Here is a 6,981-nt window from a genome sequence, read left to right on the forward strand (position 1 = left end):
ATTGTGTCATTATATTTTTGTACCAGCAAACAACTACAAACTAAGAAGCTAGAGGCTAAACTTGATGGAGTATTATCTAATTAATCTTTCCTTACATGAATCACACTAATCAATTTATACAATCTGAAGTCAGTATATCACAAACATTTACAAGCAAATATCTAAATCTTCTTCAGGAAACTCCTTTCATTTCATGCTTTTGAATTGTTACGGTTAACACCAAAGTTGGGTTTGAAATGTGTACCTGGAAACACTGAAAATGCAAAGGAGAAGAAGAAAAGGATGGGGAAATCAGCAGCAGCAAGAAACTAAATAGCAGCAGCAGCAGGGCAAGATAGCAGCAGGCAAAGCAATATAGCAAGAAGCAAGCTCGAGTGCAGAAACGCAACTATGGCCAACAGAAAGCAATAGACGAATAAAAGTAAAACCCAGTGGAGTAGAATCAGAACTCCGAACAGACCAAACCAGTGGTAAACCAATGAAAACACTCGACTGATAGACACAACTGGAATTTCAAAGAATCAGAATTGATTTGAACAAGTTGAAACAATTGAAACCCAATAATAATAGGAGGAAAAACGTTTCTGATTGTTGGTTGTATCCCTTCTATCCCTTAATCTCTCTCTATCTATGTATATCTGTTTTGTATGTATTTCAGCTCTCCTTTCCAAACTCCTCACAGTGTGTGTATTTTTCTTTTTTCAGTTCTAATTCTCTCTCTGTATATTTATCTCTCTCATTCTGTCCCAGGTCTCCCTCTTTTATAAGCCTCAAAACTATCCCTTTTAACAGCCTGTTTTCAGAATCCCCCAGTACCCCTCCCATGTGCCTTCCATTTTCAATTCCAACTTTAGCTAATTAAGTATTAAACCCATCATTCCCTCGGCAGGCTTAAAATTTAAAAGGTTTAATATTTCTTAAACTAAAGCAAAGTATGGGGCAGTAGAATATGTTGACAGCATATGCTGTCAGACCATTTTAAAATTAAACAAGGACCTTTATGCAGGCCACAGGCTGTGCACAAAACACATGAGGTGCACCAATGCACATGAGGTGCACCAGTGCAAATGCTTGTGCAAGAGTGCACATGCCCTCCAATTCAGCATTTAAAACAAACATCCCTTTTACATTATTGATCCAAATCAACAACTATAAGTAAACAAAACTGGTTCTGAATTGATTCAACAAATGTTCAACAGAAGCAAATCGATTTACTATGCTCAGACAGTTGAAATTAATTGACGACACATGTCGACTCGACTATATTAGTATTAACATACACAAACGTAGCCAAAAATCAGACATTCAGAAGTATGGGACACATGAATCAACTTATACTGATTAAAACAGAATTGTACTTCGAAGAATCAGTTAGTCAGTACAAATTGGAATACAACCAATACGCATGTCGTATCAGAATAGGAGGAGAGGGATTCAGACAAACACAGATGTTCAAACAAAGTGGACAAACAAAAGTTGATAAAAATTAAAACAAATATGAACAGTCTTTTAAAACAAATCATACGGACTAAAAACAAATAAAGGAAAAGAAAGCAGACTTACCTTAAAACTTGAAAAGTTTTAACAGTTTGAACTTGGATTTGGACAAACTTTCTTAAGGCTGAATGGACTTTAATCGAAGTGTTTCTCAGATGAGAAACACTTTGATTGAAGTCCATTAGACCTTAATCTCTTCGGTTGAACCGGTATGAACCAGTGACGAAGGACACAAAACCTTTCAAACTTAGATCTGGGATTCAGGCTTCCCTGATCAGATTCGGACCAAACCAAGTATGGTTTGGTCACTAGGGGGTCTGGGGAGTATCTGGTGTGAAGCTAGGGTTGAACCGTGTAGATCGAGTTTCGACTCGAACCTTCAAATGAAGATTCGAGAAGGTGGGGAGGGATTCGAACTACAGGGTTAATGGATTCATGCTCAGGATGGCAAGGGGGTTCTAGGGTGTTAAGGGGAAGGTCACCGGCGTCCATGCCGCCGGTTTTCATGGTGGAGGATACAGGGGCGGCTCTAGGGTTTGATGGGGATGAGGTTGAAGACGGGAGCTGGGGTATCTGATGGGGGGGCAGGGTAAGGTTATAGGCTTATATATGGAATAGGCGGCTGATCTCAGCCATCGGATTAACTGGGATCAATGGCTTGGATCTAAAGGCCTCGGGGAAACGATGTCGTTTCAACTAAAGGGGGTTCGGGTTGGTCCGGGTGGAAACGGGTCGGGTTCTGTTCGTGGGTATAGGAAATGTGATCTTGGCCGTTGATCAATTTGAGATCAACGGCCCAGATCAACCTGTACCAAAACGACGTCGTTTGGATTCTCTGGGCATCAGGTGGTGTTGGACCGGGCAGGCCTGGGTTTTGGGCTGTTTGTTTGGGCCAATTTTGTTAAAATTGGCCCAAGTCCGGGAGGAAAAGGGGTCCTTTCAATATATTTTTTTCTTTTTTTTTCTTTTTTCTTTTTCTTATTTATTTTAAAACTAAGCCAAAAAATCAAATTAAAATTAAACACACACTCAATACAATTATTTGCACACACACTAAAATATTTCAAACAGGTAAAGTTAATCAAAATAAAATCACGGACGAAGATGCCCATTCGTGATTTTCTTATTCAACGACCGGATTACGGTTCGAATTATGCAGGACACATATATTTTTCGAATTTTTTTTTAATAAAGTAAATAAATAAAAATGGGCCGAAGTCACAAATAAATCAACAAGGTGCCGCACAGAAATCCAAAATTTGTACAGCAGGGCCAATTATTATTTTTTATTTTCTTTTGGAGCGATTGTCGTGCGAAACAAAAATCACGTGCTCACACCAAGCCGACCCAAGTCTGAATTAGATTTGACCATTTGAGGCCAAACAAACTTTAACCGGGATGTTCTCAACCGAGAACACCTTGATTAAGGTCTATTAGACCTCAAGCCCCTATTAAAACTGGCCGGATTCCCCAGGTTCTGGTGTTATAGGGTTTGGATCTTTAGATTTGAGATTCTAGGAGTTGTGGGTAGATTCGGACCAAACCAAGCTTGGTTTGGTCACGAGGGAAGTCAGGGGCTGTCTGGTGTGAATATGGTGTGGTTTGGTGTAGGTCAGAGTTCGACTCGAATCTTCAAATGAAGATTCGAGAAACTAGGGACTGATTCGAAGTACAAGGATAGTAGATCCATGTTCAGGGCAGTGAGGTGGTCCTAGGGTGTTAAGGAGGGGGTCATCGGCGTCCATGCCGCCGGCTTTACGGTGAAGGTGTATAGGAGCGGCTAGGGTTTCATAGGGTTCAGGGTTTGGTGAAGAAGACGAGTGAAGGGGGGTTAGGATAGGGGGCGGGGTAGCAAGGTTAGGCCTTATATATGCTTTAGAGTTTTAGATCCTGGCCGTTGGATCAAGGGAGATCTATGGCCAGGATCTATTCCTTTAGGTAGGACGTCGTCGTTTAGGTGGGAAGGTGGTTAAGACCGGGTAGGGAAATGGGTCGGATTAAATTAACGGGTCTTAAAGGCGGGCCTGGATCCGTTGGATCAAAGGGATTGGACGGCTCAGATCAAACGCCTTGAACGGCGTCGTTATGGTTAAATGGGCGATCTGATCAAGACAGTTCATTTAAATCATATCAACGGCTCTAATAGGGACGCTGATACGGCGTCGTTTGAGTCAGTGCTTGGGCAGGTCTGGCTTGGACTGGGTCTTGCATTGGCTTTGGGCCTCATTTGGGGCCCAATCCGATTTCTTCACTTCCTTTTTTTTTCTTTTTTTTCTGATTTTAAAATACAACTAAATTAAACTGAATTTAAAACACCCATTAATCAACACCTAAACAATTATCACACACATATTAAAATTTTAAAAATGGTTAAATTACAGCCTAGAATAAAAGCTGCATATTTTTGTGAATTTTCTTTTAAAGATCGAATTACGGCCCGATTACACACGGCATACTTATTTTGTATTTTTGTTTGATAAGATTCAATGAAAAATGGATAGAAACACAAAGGACTACCAGCACATGTCACGTAAAAATTGAAAATTTGTACGGCGAGGCCATTTGCAATTATTTTGATTTCTTTTGGAGTGATTGTTCGTGAAGCAAAAATCACGTGCTTACAAAACCTTGTAAGGAAAAAAGAATACAACGCGTATTAACTCCCCCTGAAGAGAGCATCAATTCACATCCTTGAGCCTTCGCATTCCAATCTTATGCACTAACTTCTTGAAGGTTAACATCGGCAGAGATTTGGTGAATAAATCACCCATATTAAATCCAATGAATATGTTGCACCTTGAAAATCTCGCTATCACATTATCATGCTTATAATTATAGAAAGATACAAATGTGCACAAATTGCACTTAGAATGTAGTACTTCATGACAAAGAATTCTATATGATTTAAGCAATTTAAATCCTTCAGGGATTGTTAAGTCATATAATCCAAATAAATAGACTTTAGATGCATATCAAGTTTTCATGTCATGTTAGAGAAATAAGATAGACAAAGGTGATAGCACACACCATTGACTTTATACTTTTAAGTATTTGAATTGCAAATCTAAAACTACATGCCTTTCATATGAAACCAGTTCTATTTGAATTGTTTCTCTAGACTTAAGATCCTTATATATATATATATGTATGTATGTATGTATATAATTAGAGTTATTGTAGATGTAGTCGAGAAACATTTATATCGGTTCCAACCTCATTTTATTTTTTCATAAAGACTTAACATAGAGATCTCTTCATTCATATTTTCAGGTGCCTGAACCTCTCTTGAGATTTTATGAAGTGTTATGTCATGTGATCATCTAGACCACTTGCCTCCTTATTATGATTATTTTAATCATTTGCTCATCCTCTTTATCAAGAATTTTATTTGAAACTGATTTGTCTATATACTTTAAGCGTACCATAGACTTTGTTTTTCAAGAACTTATTCTAATATGAGCATTTGCAGTGAGGATATAGTTATTTTCTTTGGGTCAGCAAATGCGTATGGCATGCTTTGCAATATATTGCAAATCGATTATCTTTTTATGAACTTCAAGTTCATATTATTGTATACATGATAATTCATTCCACGTAACTTTCTCTCAACTGTTTATCATGTCTCTCCCTCATGTTAGAAAAACTAACTTGTTTCCTCAACTTTAAGAAACCATCTTTGCGCGTTATAGTGTTAATCTAAATATACACCGCACATCAATAATAATAATAAGATGGGATTATTTGGTTTCTAACCCTGAACCACTTGTGAGGGGAGAAAATAATATACTTTCATATATAACGTATATCAAAGTGATATATATAACTTTGTTCTCATAAGAAATAGTTTAGCTATTAAATGGAGGCACTCAGTAAATCATTTTGCTAAACCAACTGTGATGTAAATCAACTTATCAAGACGAGCTGTATTGAATAAAAAATTTGAAAATTATGCTCTAAATTAAATTATGGAGCAAGTTACCTCGCAGACACCAGGTTGCGGGTTAATAATAATCGCACATGTAACCATATCATAAATGCATCTTATGTGGTATACATGGCAAGTGAATGGGCCCAGATTCACCTTTGATATTTCCAGCATTCAAGGGATTCAATCCCAATTTTAGTTGGTCTATTAATTAATAAGAACAAGCAACATAAGAGAATTCGCAAAGAACTTTCTAGTTCTTTAATATTTACCCATGTGAATTCTTTTTTATTTTTTGCACATCATACTTAAATTAACATAGCTAAACCAATTATGCCAATTGCATAAATTATCAATATTGATAAACTTCAGGTTTATACCATGACGTGTGCAATTATCAACAAACTCTAAGTTTATTATGATATGGGTTTTTATATCAGTAAACTTCTACTTTATTGTGGTATTCTTTTATTTGTGTAGTACAAACTGGAGAATAAAACATGTAACTTTTCACATAAATATTAACCCGCTACAAGTTGTAGTAATAGAAGATATTAAATCTTTCCTTTATTTATAGTCTCAATATAACCAACCGCTTTCGGGAATACTTTAGAAACTAAATTTCTTTGAGACTTACTACAACACAAGGCCTTATTGATAATCAATTTTGTTTCTCCAAAATAGTATAATTGGCTCTTCCAGAGCTCTCAATTAACTTTGTACTACCACATATTTATCAACATTAATATGGTGAATATCTCTTTCAAAGAGAAAGTTATACCATTATGGTCATGGTCAAAATTATTATAGGCAAGATATGTTGCTCCTATTACTTTTGCCCTATAATAATCATATTGCCATAATATTTTGGCATACAATAGGTACGTGACCAATGACTATTCATGCCATAATAATGAAATTATTTTCTTATTTCATCTCAAAGCTCCTCGTAGAGGTGAGTGTGGTATATTCACTATCACGAGCACATTCATATTCTTCCAAGAATGAATATGTATTTATAAATCAGATGTTATCACATTTACATCATGAATGGACCATAGTCATCTGTATGTACTTTACGAAATTTCATGTCAAATTAATGACATATTACTTTCACAGAGTGAAGGATCATTTTGAGAATCCTTATTGTTTTCATTATTCATAATGATGATGATTATAATTTCATCTATTGCCACGTCCAATCTATTGATACATTCATAGTAATAATTTTGTCTTATTTCATACTTATTACATACTACTATCACATTCTCTTAAGGGAATGAGAATGAAGCAAAATTCAATGGGACGGATTTTTACTTCTTGTGCCCATAATCATACATGAATTTGATCATGGCAAGACATAGCAATTTTACTACTTCAGATGGTTATAGATTCTTACAACTCTATTAGCATTATAATTAAAATTTATTGTCTTTGCTTGTATATAAAATTAAATTATAGAATTTCAAGAATTTAAAAGAGAAAAATAAAGTAAAATACTTATCTTAAATCTAGAATTTAATCATGAATAAAGTTGATGGAACAATTGACAACCATTA

Source organism: Nicotiana sylvestris, chromosome 1, assembly GCF_000393655.2.
Source record: "Nicotiana sylvestris chromosome 1, ASM39365v2, whole genome shotgun sequence".
NCBI lineage: Eukaryota > Viridiplantae > Streptophyta > Magnoliopsida > Solanales > Solanaceae > Nicotiana > Nicotiana sylvestris.